This window comes from Rhipicephalus microplus, chromosome 2 (genome assembly GCF_043290135.1).
Source record: "Rhipicephalus microplus isolate Deutch F79 chromosome 2, USDA_Rmic, whole genome shotgun sequence".
Lineage (NCBI taxonomy): Eukaryota > Metazoa > Arthropoda > Arachnida > Ixodida > Ixodidae > Rhipicephalus > Rhipicephalus microplus.
Window position 1 is genome coordinate 206,986,018 of NC_134701.1, and position 15,245 is coordinate 207,001,262.

At 45.5% G+C, this 15,245-nt stretch overlaps 1 long non-coding RNA gene across 1 annotated transcript in view; it reads right to left on the reverse strand.

Annotated features, from left to right (window-relative positions):
• Positions 1–1,848: 1,848 nt before the first annotated feature.
• The window catches only part of LOC142787049 (uncharacterized), a 94,335-nt gene continuing 80,938 nt past the window's right edge, over positions 1,849–15,245 (reverse strand). The window contains exon 2 of the long non-coding RNA XR_012889232.1: positions 1,849–2,374. This is a non-coding gene — a long non-coding RNA (uncharacterized LOC142787049). The remainder of the gene's footprint in view (positions 2,375–15,245) is intronic.

Consider the following 15,245-nt stretch of genomic DNA (forward strand, 5'->3'; position numbering starts at 1 on the left):
GGCTCCACCAGGCAATGAGCCATATTAGGGGCGAAGCTCCTCAGGCCGTGGATTGTTCCCTCCTGCGTATGTATGTATGTAGCCACCATTTACTTGCTGAATAGCTGGCGTTGTGTGTATATGTCTTTCGGAATAATACAACTACATGACGTTTGTGGTTTTCCCGGCATATTCATGGAGTGAATGATGAGGATTGGGTCAAAGCGATCGTCCGTCTATGCAGCCGTAAACTCGCATTGACAGACAGACGGACGGACACAAGCACGGACGCATAGATGGACGCATGAATGGGTGGACGGATGGAAGGATGGACGGGCAGACAAATGGACGGATGGGCGCACGGAAGCATGGGCTGACAGGCTGATGAACTATTGCACGGACGGACGGATGTACGGGCAAACGGATGAGTGCAAGGACGGTTGGACACGCGGATGGACAGATGGATGTTTCACCCGAATCTTTGTCATTCACTCCGTGGATGTGCTGTGAAAACCACGAAAGCCATCTAGTTATGATATTTCCAAGGACACAAACACACATCACCACCTATTGAGCAAGTTATAAATTAGAGGTGGCTACATACATCGGATGAGAGAACGACCCACGGCCTAAGGAGCTTCGTCCCTAATTATACGCCTCGTTGGCTAGTGGAGCCACTATACGTAATGGCATCGACTCCCAATTCAGGTGCAGTTTTTTATTCATTTTTGAAGGGTCATATGCTGTTAGCAGCTTGGAAAGACCTAGAGGACGAAGATGAACCTAACGTCAGGTCGCACCCACTTGAGACGTACTAGTGGCCGAGGGGTAAAGTGTTTGTTTCATATCCGAAAGGTCGGTGGATCAAATCCCGCTGTAGGTCCCATTTGTAACTTGAATTTTTAAAAGCTTTAAAAAATTTGGTGAAGTTTCGTCCCACGCCACCTTGTGGAAACTTGGCAACATGGGGCCCCCCGGCATCACGATCCGGTGTTGCTGTAGTGGGTGACACCTATTAAAATTTTTTGCTTTTACTTACAAAATAAAGAGAACCACCACAAGTGTATGGCGTAGAAGGTCCACATGCAATGTTGCTCTCAGCATTACTTCTGTCCAGTTTGAGAAATCATGGAACAGCAGGTGCATTTTAATTTCAGCTGTGATGTGTCCGGGTGGCTTCGAGGTGTTTCAGCAATGCAAGCCTTGTAATTCGAACCAGCAACGTTTTGGTTATGAACTGAAGGCCATAGAAGCTCGGCTACCAGCATGGCACAGGATGCATTGTTTAGAAGCTGGTCTGTTCACTACTGCCAGCCATGATTAAATATAAAGGAATGGACTGCAGCTTTTTAGGTTCCCGACCAACATCGCCTAGTGGTTTTGATTTGTTTGAACACTAATGACTGTGCGATTTCAACCAGCACCCATTCAGTTTAAACATAGACACCTTACCAACTGCACTGCGGACTTGAGAACATGGCTTAGAGTTTGGTCTGAATACATAACGCAGCCCATCCTTCAATAGTAAATGCTAGATTTGCGTGGCCTCCTAGAAGATACGGAAAAGATATAGCTGCTGGAAATATCAAGTTTTGTGATTATTTTTCAATTTGTTAGGGTGTTTACAGAATCGATTTATTTGCAGGTTCGCCTTTAAAATGGTAAAGTACTTGCAAACCTTCAGTGTTTCGATTTCTTAAACTTTGCTAGCGGGCTGACAACATTGATTTGCTGACTACTCTTCAAAGAAGGTATGCTTATACAGTATACTTACAAATTGATATTTTAAGACACAGTCTACCCATGTTGCACCAAGCCACGATGCTGTAAAAATAACACGAAGCGTAAAGGAACGCACAAGCGATAATGTCATCAAACCTTATTCCTCGTTATTGAAATCCAAATGGCCCGAGATGCGAAGCTTAGTTATAACGACGCCAATACAGTTCATACCGCCCTGTTCACGTGTAATCGAACATTATCGATGCCCATGCACCGTGCGGTTCATCGTGGGGTGAAGAAGTACCGATCGTAACGGGAATAGAAACCCTGGGCAAGGCGCTGCCTCAACCTCCGGCCGCGACCCTGGAGGGTGAGGCGGCCCGCTGCTGTCCGGATGCTGCTGCACATTAAAACCGGCCGGAGGAGAAAACGGAATGTCCGGCGCACCCGGTATGCACGGTGGTACCACCGGGGTTGGCAGCAGCTGTTGTGAGACGGTAGCATGGCGATAGGCAAATTTTGAACGGCGCTTCGAGTTGGGCGGCATCGGCGGGGTTGGCTCCTCGAGAGAGACCGTCTCGGCCTCGTGTCCCAGTTGCAGCGCCAGGCTACGCTTCTCCTTCTAGATTGTCACACGGCTGGCGAAGTCCTTAATGCCGGCCAAGGCCACCACCTGAGAACAAGCACGGCAGTCGTGAGAGAACTCGTCAGTGGTCGATATTCGAATAGCGATACACCCCTAGGACACTAGCTCCTAAAATATAGGTGTCTTTATAAAAAGATAATTCGGGTAATTAGTTTCACTTATTGCAAAGTACTACGCTTGACCACGTTTTATTTTTTTAGTGGCGTGAGTACCGAGTGGCACTCTCGCTTGTCTTCCGAGTACTTCCGGTCATGCACTTACTTCCGTTTTTCCGAATATACGAAAAAAAAAGCCTTCTATAGAATGAAAATCGAACGTTCCGGTTCAAGTTGAGGGATATACTGGGATACACGTGCTGCAGAGACATAAGTTTGTTCCGCATGCCATTCAGTTGTCAAAATAATTAATGGCAAATAATTGTGTTCATGAAAAGGTTCTGAGCAGCTGGTGCCATTGCGGCACCTAGAATGAGCAGATATCGACAACGTGCTATTTTCAACTAGACCTTCAAGATGCGCTCATGCAACTTAAGAAACACAGTTAGCCCAGGGCACACGAAAGCCGACATGTATCAATACACCAATTGAAAAGAAAAGGATGAATAAGATGGGCTTCCTCATTTCATAATCTTCGGTCAATGCATGAGAAACGCAGTGTTTTTTTCCGACTGCAGTGGACATGTAGGCAAAACTGGGAAGCGTATATAAATGCGTGCTTCGCTGCAAATGTCGTCGAAAGACCGTAGTCTCCTGCCGGCCGTACTACACGAGTCCTGATCTCATCTGCGGCATACATGAACGCCATCTGGCAGTGGCATCGAGAAACGAACTTGCGCAAAACATAGGAGCACTCCCAGGTGGCAGCACCTCATCTTCGGTAGCATAGAGTTTTCCAAACTTAACTAGAGGGTACTCTGGCGCTGCGATCGTTCAGCGAACATGGAAATGATGGGTAGTACGCACATTTGCCTAGTCTTCATACTTGCGGGCGGAGAATCGTACTTGCGGCTTCATTTATTGCTGTGTTTCAGTTTTGTTTTGAAAGAAAAAACAAACCCTTTTCAACTTAGTGACTTGATTCGAAATGATAAGCCTAAAAGAATAAGGTTGTGAAGCGCAAACGGTGAACATTTGCTAATTTATGTTTTCATGAAAAAACAGCTTCAAGCCACACGGACACACATGGAGCCAGAAGCAGGCCAGAAGTACGAAAATTAGACAAATGTGTGTACTACCCCTCATTCCCATGCTCGCTGAAGCGCCGTGTGTTGCAGCTCCCATAGACACTAGCGCCAGAGCTCCCTCTAGTGTATATTGAGAAACTATGGGTGGTAGATGATTTGATATTTTCATGCGTAGTGTCGTATTTATGTCGTACATACCGCCACACTCTCAACGCAGCCTAAGGCCTTTAGAGTTACGTATGTACGTATTTTATAGTAAATTAACACACTACCTAATACTCATGTGTGGATGTTGCGCCACAGATTTGCTTTTCGGTAGAAAATGTTCAGAAGTTTGAAAGCAGCCACCAGTTCAAGATGGCTGGGCGTTCAGTGAGAGCCTAAACTTTGGTCGGGTGGCTGAATTGCGTGAACGACGGGCAGGCGGAACGACGGACCGAAATTTCTGCGTTCAAGACTCCCACGAAAAACTATAATATTTCACATTAGGAAAACCCCGGAACTGGCAGCTGCATTGTACTTGTTTCACCACGGCAAGCTAAGACATAAAGGAACTAAATTGTTGACTAACCCCAAATATCAGTCGGAATAAAACGTACCTCAACAGGACAGCGTTTTGTTCTTGGTTAAAGAATAAGAAAAAAACTATATTATTGCGAAGATGTCCTAACTATTGTACCAGCTAGTAAAAATGTTCTTCACATACATGGAGCACATTAAACACTGAAACACCAGTGGACGCCATTTAAAATTTCTGAAACGGCCGCGAATTTTTTGATTTTTTTTGAAATTTGTTGAAGCCGCACTCGTAAACAAAAATTAGCGATTCGCGTGCAGAATATACAGTGCCGAAGCTTGAACAAGTGATGAAGGTCCCATATTCAGAAAATATCACAGTTGTGAGGAAGATGACAGGGAACACGCTACTTTGCGTTTAATGAGCGAGTACATGTAATTTACCGACATGAATGTGACGTACTGAATAGAAAGATATACCTCTGTGCTAGAACATTTATCGCTGTGAATACTTTTACGCTTGCGGGCAGCGCTCAGTCACTCTGGGCTTCAAAATTCAACTTCAGTGTCCTCTGATACAGCCCACGTCTGTACGCTGTATGCGTGCAGATGTGGCTATTCTCGACTAGTCATTGCCACGTCAATACGTCAATACTCAACGACAGGCTTAACAGATCAGCACTATTTCAATTAATCTAATGACGTTACGGCCTGCCCTCCGGGATATGTGTTCGTAAGTTGCGCCCGAAATGTGAATTAGGATTGGCTGCAGATAACTGGTTGTGGATTGTTTATGCACAGCTATATGTGAATGCAGCGACAGTTGGGTAGATGTACGTATACAGAAAACGTGGCTCCCGTATTCACAGAAAGCACTTACACAAAAATTATAGTGTGGTGGACAATGTGCTCAGGACACTAGAGATGTTATTAGTGAAAGTATCTGAACAATGACGAAAAAAAATAAAAGAAGGAAGAAAGGAAGGAACGCAACCTAGAAACAGTGGCGAGTCAGACGCCTTTCCGCTCGTTTGGCTGATTTTATCACGCAAAAGTTGGCGGAAGAGCAATGACACGGATGACGCTTATTCATGGGCAAGTGAAGTATGAATTTAAATCTTATTGAAACGCGCACTTTTGTTCCCGTTTTCACCAATAGTCGTTGTGTCAGCGTGATTTCCGTTACCACGCTCAGTGTGAGGCCTTCACAATATATCGCAACAATAATGTGTAAGATTGTGCTCTGTAGTTATGGCTAAGTTCGCCTTTAATTTGTTCACGACTGTGCGTGTGCGGGGAAAATAATAAGACAGGAGTCGAAGGGTGAAAGAAATAGTGCCAAAGGAAGTGTTTCGACACTAACCGGGCCCTGAACGGCTGCAGCACCAGGGACCACAACAACTGTTATGTTAGAATTTCACAGAAGAAAAATTAGCTAATCTTGAAACGGCAAATAGGTTATGCGGCATCTCGCAAGCTGACGCAAAGGTCACAATCCTTGGCAACCAATAGTAAACAAAGCACCAACCAACGAGAAGCTTTGAGAAATAAATGTATAGATATATATAATGAGTATGGCGCCATTCGACTACTATAGTTTTCCATCGCGATATAACACAGTCGGTTTGCAAAGATTTTTAGCATTCTGCGACAAAGCACTCGTTAGAAGTCGTTCATTGAGAACTACTAAACAATACGCAATACGTTTAGCAGTTTACCAAGTGGCTGCAGTCAACACTTGCTTAAAACTTCGAAGCTGTTCTGATCTATACCCACGGTAAGTCGGTAGGTGTCGTGGTCAACATTGTCTACTGGTAGTCGGCGGTCTGCGCCGCAAATCAAAATCAAAGGCATTCTACACCACAACAAAATAAGCATGACACAAACACTAAGAACACTAGAAGCGACACGAGAAGCACCAACATACTCTGTTGATTATGTTTATTGAATGCTTAAACCTTACATTTGTTAATATGTGCTATAAAATCAGACAATAAGTGCTTGTCTGCGGTTTCTTTTCTTTTGATAATAAAAGTGATGCTCGCACCTGAGTCATTTAATTGAAGTTGGTTTTAAGTTTGGTAGTGACGGCATTTCAAGTGCGTACGTAAGGGTAAAACGGTCGGAGCTGAACCCGATCCCAACCTGGGGTCTAGGCTTGTCTTAAATTCAGCGCCAATGTGACGCCACATGGCTAGACGCAACCAGCGTTTTAAAGCAGTGGCGGTAGATGGCAGCCGTTGTCCACGCGGTTTCCGCCACGATACAGGGCAACGAACTTTAAACTTGGTGCCCGTCAATGGTCAAGCAAGAAAAATATCCCTGTCAAATTTACTCGGGTCCATAACACAAGTCTGAGTTACCGTGAAGATTACGTTTCGAGACGTGAAATGCTATGCAACAAAATTTGGAATCCTGGAATGCCTATGTACTGCACGCATCGAGACTGATTCTGCGGAGACGGGACGTTTCGCGGGTGGTCTGTGGAGCAATGTAATGTAAACAAAGGTGATCTTTGAAGCTTACGAGTAGGAAATGACGGGAATGAACGGTATTTAGTTTAGTTCGTGTATATTTGTAATATTCGGACAACGAATGATATTCGATGTTCACGGCACGATGACTAACCGATCGTCAAGACGGCCAAACAAAGCTAGCCATGATGTAAAGAAGAAAAAAAGAACAATAATAGAGAAAAAGAACAAAGAACAACAAAAATATAGTGTTGGATATCATCTTCTGGTGAGAGAATTATTCTTAACAAAATGCCTAGGGATCGCCTTTTTTTTTGTCAAGAATGCCTTGAGCTTGGACTAAGTCCAAGACCTTGACGACCAGCCTTGAAATATGCGAAAAGATTCTTGCCTTTCTCCATTAAATGTATAGACTTTTGCAGTGTTTAGTGCGCAAAACAAATAGTTGCCTTAGTGCGCAAAACAAATAGTCGCATGCTTTGATAAAACATCATGATAGATTTTTGATAGAAAACATGGGGGGACTCCTAACCTTCGCCATTAAAAGTTGAAAGTGATAGCAATACCATATCCCTGGTGCATACTTCAACCACTGAGAGTATACTTTTTAGCGCGACAGTGTTAAAAAGCTCAATTCACAGAAATGCTGGCGTCGGTGTCGGCGTCATTGGTTGCGAGCGAAAAATCATCATCCTATGCGTGACCAAAAAATCGAGAACGATGGAAATGAAATAAATAACAAGAATCCTGGTGTACCGTGAGCATATAACTCGGTTCGCTTGGGTCGTAGTGGGGATCTAACTCGGGTCGTTTGCGTGTAAAAAGGGTATTCTACTCTCCACCCACGCATCTTTTTATTTATTTCAGACTTTATGTGCACAAACGCGTTGGACAGGCTTTGAATAAGACGAAAACAATACATACTGATCAATTCCTCGATCACGAATTCTACACCGAAGGCTGAGGGAGAGTGTGTTAGACCTTTCTCTGACGCACCACACTTTGAATGAAGTGGTCACGAACAGGCTGTACAACTTGGTTAACATTTCCGAATTTCGTTTTCGTTTTCCACAACGCGTAGGGTCCCCGGAGCATAATAAATCATATAGAATTCCCCCCAATAAACGTGTTCAGTATGTGCCGAGAGGCAACTCTTTCATTAGAGTGTGCTGTAGCACGTCCTAGTAGAATATGGAATCCCAACAGCCCAAGAATAAATGTTGTATCGGTTCTGGTTTTTGACATGAACTGCAATTGGTTGTCCAGGGTATGAAGAAGCCCTCATCGCTTCTCCAAGGGTTTCACAGGCAGCGTGTTTGTGTACAATATCAAAAAAGACTAACTGATGGTAGTACTAGCATATTCCTTACTCTTTAAATAATCCTGTCCAGGGCTTCTAAGGTGGGAAAAACGGTATAACGGCACTGGTTACACACTTTAAACAAGACCTGTATGCAGTTTTTCTGGTTAACACTACACAAATACTCTTGAGTAAATCAAGCACTCAACATCTTATACGAAGCGATCAGCTTTCGCAGATACCTTATTACAGGCCCACCTATGTTTTCACGTGAGGTCACGATAAATTCACAGCCTAACCTGAATGACGATGCGATGAAAAGGGTCGTTTTGATTTCACAAAAAAAAATGAAACGCGATACAAGCTGTCGCAGGAACAAGTGTGCTAACCCAAGTCCCCCTAGCTTGACTGAGCGAAAGAAATGCATGCGACTTGTTCGCTCCCAGGTGGATGCCCAAATAAAGACCGCAAAGAACTGATGAATTTTCTGAATATTGACTCGTGAGGCACATGTGCACAACACATTCATCACATACCAGAACTTCGATATGAGATCCTCACTAGAACTTGAGATATTTCATTATTTTTGTTGCGTTTTTGTGGATTTTTCGCTCACGCACAAGATGATAATCTTTAACTCATAGCCAACGATGCTCAAGCCGAAATTTCCAGAAAGCGAGCTCTCTAACGCTATCACGTTAAAAGCTGTCAAGTCGGTAAGGAAACGACAGGGAAATCTCGGCTTGCACCTTGGCTTAAGGCACGTGTTATCGCGTGCTCTTTCCAGCATGCGAGTGGTGCCATTATCACCACAAGGTGCGATAAACACGGGGCCGCGGCCCCGAGCAAAGGGTACGTGTGCTCGAGCTTGAAGGCCTCCCCGCAGGAAACACGGCTTATCCTAGCGGAACGGCGCTGCAATTAACGGGCATTTTGTTTCCCGTTCTCGGTGCTTCTCGGCGCGGCCGTATAATGATCGCTCCTTAATTATGAATGTGTATGCGCCAAACGGTGAGCAGCACGCCCCCGCGCGGCGTGCTGGTATCCGTGCTCGTTCGCGCTTCATCACAAAAAGTGACGCTACAACGCGAACAGGCGCTGCCTGAGATACGTCATGCGGGACGGCACTGAACTCTGAGAAAGAAAGTCTTCCGAAAAAGGCGTAATGGCAGTGCTTTACTCTATCGGCAACGAAAAGAAAACGGCGCTTAAACGAAGAGGACATATACGGAAGGCCCCAGAGGCACTATTTCTTCTATTCGTTCCTTAGGCACTGCTTGGTATAAAACACCGCCTGACCCAACGTCGTTCGCTGATGCAGTTACTTCTGCAAGTCGCAGCTGCCTGTTCAGGCTTTTACAGCGAAAGCCGCTATGAGATCAGAACATGGGTCAAGTGTTGCGCCATAGTTGTCCGCCGCCTCCGCCAGTGTCCGTAACCAGTATCACAAAAATTAAAATCAGGAAATGAAAAACACTAAGGACACAATTGGATTCGATACCGGGTCTGCTGTGTACCAGCCCAGTATTCAACCACTGAGCCACGCGTGTGCTGTAACTCATTTCCAAACTGGCCTTAGGCAGGCTTGATGTCGGGAAAGGAATCACTTTATTATGAGTAACAAAAGGTTTTAAAACATCAAAGGAACAAGCAGGCCTCACACAATGCGAATAGCGTAAGGAGTGGGTCGTCCGATGATCCAACGCATTGCAAAAGCTTGTTCTTGTTTTGTTCTTTGTGGCGCATACCTACTTCAGGCGTATTTCTTGATCACTGTCAGCCACTGCATAAAACGATTGCACGAAATTCCTAGCAAGTGTGTAGCATACACCTCGCTTCTCCGAAGAATGATGAATGATAGCATAGTGAACGCCAGCCTACTGCACAGTTAGTATTTATGGCGTAATGGGTTACCCAGCAAGTGTGATTGTAGCAGTTACTCCGAGTATTAGAAAAAAAAAAGTTCTTAAAGGCCACTCTTCTAGCTTTGGCTGGGACAGTGCTGCACGTTCCGCGCAGGCATGGCTCTTTTTTTTTGCTATCTGCGCAAAGATACCTTACCACCGTATTCTAAAACCTCCCTTCACTCAACGCTTCGCCTTCATTTGAGAAAGCCGATGGGAGCGCCACCTCTAGGCACGGCAAGTCACTGCATATCACCGATAGTCTGCTGTGTTTCTTGAGTAGCATAGCGTCATTTTCAGCCGAGTGGTGGCGCAGTGATCAACTCTGTCATGTGAAGGGTGAAAATTGAATCGAGGAGCGTTTTTGAATACGGAGGTAAGAACTGCTGCTTGACTGCTCCTGCGTGGAGGTTGGAGGAAGCGTGTCGTTCAATTAATCTGTTCCGCAACAGTGAATATACCGCGCAGGCGTGACTTCCGAGTCGGAGTGCCCACTGGTGTGCTTTAAACGTAAAGTATACACATGACCTTCACTGCTCTACGAGTGTGCATGTGGAAGATGTACGTGAAGGAAAAGTACATGAAGTAACATTATCTCTGTCTGCGGCTCGGAAAAACAGTTCAAAATTAACGGTATCGCTTTACCTGCATAATTAAGAAGGGCACAGAACGTACAGGATGGATTAAGAGGGAAAGAATATCATCACGGGAATGATTATTTCTGTTTAATGATGGGCGTTTTTTATGGCAGTCGTAACAAGCATTGCTGTAAGACGTATGTATTATTTACTAGACCGAATAACTTGCAAAGTTATTCTGTTTTCTTTGCAGTCCGTTGCAAAGAAAACAAACTGGTTTTTGGAGCTGTTATTGACATACCTGCAGCGTGACATGCATATGAAAAATTTGCAGGAACGATAAAGGTGACAGGTAGCGACTGGCGCCCACCAATCTTCATTTCTTGGCAGCGGCGCCGCTGTTAAAATGTATAAATATAGAAGAAAAAATATAATAAGGTTGATATAAATGACGTGATTTACGGCGCAGTCAGTTTGCACGAAAAAAGTTTGCCCAACATGGGAACGTGCTCTTACGTTTTATTTTCCGAGGTGTTTCCTCATTTGCTTGCGGTGGCTTCATATAAGAAGTAAACAGTCATCATTACGCAGCTTTTATCTTGAATTATTTTATTTTTAAAGGCGCATGGCTTTTTTTCTGCAGTTGCAAGTAGGTTTCACCTTTCTTTTCAAAGTATACTTTGCTAGCACTCCTATCGAAATCGACGCACGCGGATTTCCTACAATCTTTTATTTGCGGTTCCTCAACTTCAGTCGTTAGTGGGTGATGAGCATACTTTCCATTGGGCAACTGGATAATCGCTGTGAATAGCACTTGCGTAGTACGTAGCAGCTGACACCTGGTGTTCTTTATAACTATTTAATACTCAAGGTACACATACGAATACAGGAACCAACGTGCTTTTGACATCACCCGTACTGAGGATAAGAAAACATTAGTTAGTAGAACGGTGCGTAGAGCAAAATATCAGTGGCCGAACAGAAAGCTAAAGCACTCACCCGGAAGGAGTACTTTCCGGATATGTTGGATGAATGGATGGATGGATATGACTGTACCCTTTAGATCGGGCGCTGGCTAGCACCACCAAGCCGTCATATTTAATGAACCAAAAACTACATTAATTTTTTTCCTTTAAATAGTGAGGTTGAGGATTCGTACTTTGCAGTAATGGGTTTAATTTTCACTCTTGCCTTGACTTTAGCCACCAATCAGATAACCTCCTTCTAGTTAATTCTACCCGCTTAAAGTCTATTTTGTCCTCCCTGTCCCTAAACCCCTGTGCTTTGAAAAACTCTGCGCCATCATCCTGAGCTATAGGGTGAAGCCCTTTACAGAACATTATCAAGTCTTTGGCAGTTTCTTCTTCCTCTCCACATGCACTGTATACCGTGTCTACCCCTTCGCATTTGGCCCGATATGTCTTGGTTCGCAATACTCCTGTCGTGGCCTCCAACAGTAGAGAACTACCCCGAGTATTATCATAGATCTTTTCCTTGCCAATTTCTTGCTTAAAAATTCGATAGAACTCTAGTGCGGACTTCTTAATCATGCCAATTCTCCACATATCGGTCTCAGCTTCCTTCACCTTCTTCTTAACCGATAATTCTTTTTGGTTTGGCAACCTGCTGTTTTCTAAGTATTTACCAGTCGATTTTCTGGTTCGCTTCCTCCATTTTGTATCGACATTCTTCATGTACAGGTAGCTGAATACCTTCCTAGCCCAACGCTCCTCCCCCATTTCTCTCAATCGCTTCTCAAGTTTTATCTTGCTGCTACCTTCCCTGCCCTCAAATGATGTCCATCCCATATCACCTTGTACTCCCCGATTTGGTGTTTTCCCGTGAGCTCCTAAAGCAAGCCTACCTATTCCACGTTGCTTAATTTCTAATCTTGCTTGAACTTCTGATCTCATGCACAAGACCGCATTGCCGAACGTCAGACCAGGAACCACCACCCCTTTCCATATTCCTCTCACAACATCATACCTATTGTAATTCCACAGTGCCCTGTTTTTCATTACCGCTGCATTCCTGTTACCTTTAGTCGTCACGTATATTTCGTGTTCCCTTAGGTACTCGGCCCCATTGCTCATCTATACGCCCAGATATTTGTGTTTATCTGTTATCTCTAGCGTCATCGTCATCTATGAACAGTGCCATCTACCGGTGTCACCAGGTGCGCTGCTGACCGCGATTAAGCCCGATAGAGTTGAAATGTCTCAACAACGGCTGCCTTTTTTTCTGCAGGTTGCGTATAGAAGGCGACAATGAAGAAGAAATTCGATACCTATTACGCGCGGTCGCGATAAAAAGTGGCCATGCGAAACCGGTTCAACACATTTATTAGACGCGCCATAGTGCGTTGCTCTGCGTTCGCTTTTGAATGGAATATCTATGCCATGGTTGCGAAAAAAAATATTGCTGTTACTTCACTCAAATTATTTTTTAAAAAGGGCATTCGTCTTCTCTTTTTCTTAACCTTCAGCACCATCCCGTGCAAAGCTCCAGCACATATTGCGTCGGATAAATGCAGAGCTGTTGCTACGACTTTTTTTATGGCAAAAGGCACTTGCTGAAGACTATTTTAGGAAAATGACACGCATTTTAATTAGTATTTTTGGTAAAGCACCCTTTAGCATCAAAGCTTCGGAGGGGAGAGGGGAGGGGAAGAGGCCACAGAGCACACCCCTGGCTATAGGAAGGGTCAATGGGGCCTTAATGTCGTTAAAGGCTATAAAATCGAAGGCGCTTTAACGAAGAGACATACCTCAGCAGAGCAATGACCCCAATTGTGTATTCTTCTTCGGAACACACACGCACACCTACACTCAAACACAGACACGCACACACACAGTACGTTCCATGCGTAGGACAGTCATACAGAAACGAATAATTGATAAGGTAAATAATGTTAATTGCACTAATTGAATTATCGCTAAAGTTGAGTTGTATGGTAAAAACGCGCTATCCATCCTCAGAAAGACAGGGGAACAATAGTTCTAGGACTAAAGAAAATAGGGCTGGTTGGTAGATACTCATAATAAAAGAAATAAGTTTGCTGAGTTCTTTCAAACTTTTGGTTACTCATGCAATAAATGTTGCATGTTTGGAAGAAAAGAGCTCATTAGGCTTAACATTGTTGACGTTATCTCCACAGAAGTCAGCCTCAATCGCATTTAATGTGTCATCCTGAAACGAGGAACATGAATGTGCCCATCCGAAGATATATCTGCACTTACGCATTATTTGTGCTAGCTTTATAATGACAATGTAATGGGCTATCTAGCGGTAGAAGAAGCCAGACGCTTAGGCTTCCCCCTCTTAAAACCCCGATACTCAGCTAAAATGGTTTACTTCGGAAAATTTTGGTACCTTTGCCATTGTGTTAAACCACCGCTCCACGTCTCCAGGAAAGTACAAAGCTGCATCAGTTCATTTTAAGTGCGAAGCATTTCTTAGCGAACTTTGGCGACTTTGAGCGTGTCCGTCCGTCCGTCCGTCCGTCCGTCCATCCATCCATCCATCCATCCATCCATCCATCCATCCATCCATCCATCCATCCATCCATCCATCCATCCATCCATCCATCCATCCATCCATCCATCCATCCATCCATCCATCCATCTGTAGTGGAGCATACGCACCAACGCGTATGAGCCTTCGGAAGACAACAACAAGCCCGTGCTCTGATTGCGCGAGAACCTGTGCCGCCTTTGCCAGACTTGCTGATCGGCCATTTTCCGTCGCGACCTCGTTGCGACTCCTCTGTTCGAATAAACATCATCGCATTTGGTGGAGGCTGCTGAGATCCCTAAGCAGACCTGGAGCTCCGCTCTCGCAAGTTGGCCGAAAGACCACCGTACAACATGACTGACGCAGTCGCCAACCAGCCCATCCCAGCACAGCCAGCACCATCGGCTGCCCCGTCGACCTGCCCCGGTGCTACCCGTCAGCGGGACCACCAATCTTCAGCGGCAGTGGTGAGCAAGACGTCGAAGACTGGTTCTGCTTGTACGAACGCGTGAGTGCCAGCAACAAATGGGACAACGACTCTAAGCTTGCCTATGTTATCTTTTACTTGGCTGACGTCGCCAAGCTATGGTTCACCAACCGCGAAACCGCCATCGCCAGCTGGTCCACCTTTAAGACCCTCGTGACCGAAGCGTTCGGCCGACCAGAGGTCCGCAAGCTCCGTGCTGACCAGCGTCTGCGCCACCGAGCCCAGCAGCCTGGCGAGACCTTTACTAGCTATATTGAGGATGTGCTCGACCTCTGCAGGCGTGTTAACTCATCCATGCCCGAAGAAGAGAAAATTCGACATATTCTCAAAGGCATCGACGATGGCGCATTCCAGATGTTGCTGGCGAAAAGCCCGACCACGGTGGCAGTCCTCGTAAGCCTGTGCCAGAGCTTCGATGAATTGCGTCGTCAGCGTTTCATCTCCCGACAGAGTGTCCCGTCACCAGATTCGATCTCGGCCGTCGCACTCGCAAATGGCAACGTTCACCAAGGAACTCTGTCGAACCACATTAAAGACTTCATCAGGGAGGAAGTCGCCCGACAGCTCTCCCTGCTGCCGCATAGCGACGCGCGCACGACAAGCCTCCCTTCGAATATGCAGCAGGCCATACGCACTGAAATTTGCAAGGCACTCCCTACAGTTCCGGCCTCTTACCCATGTACTTCGGTGTTATCTGATCTCTCAACTGCTGGCTACGCACCAACTGCGCCGCCTTCACCTCTTAGCTACGCAGCTGTGGTCGCGCGGCCCCCACCGCATTCAGTCGCCTTATCGGCTCCACCTCCTCCGGCCTCGCCTCCAGTTTACAGGCTCCCACCTCGCTTTTTCCGTCCATCTAATGAGTGGCGCACCCGAGACAATTGTCCCATCTGCTTCGTGTGTGGTATCGCTGGCCACATTGCACGCTTCTGCCGCCGTCGTC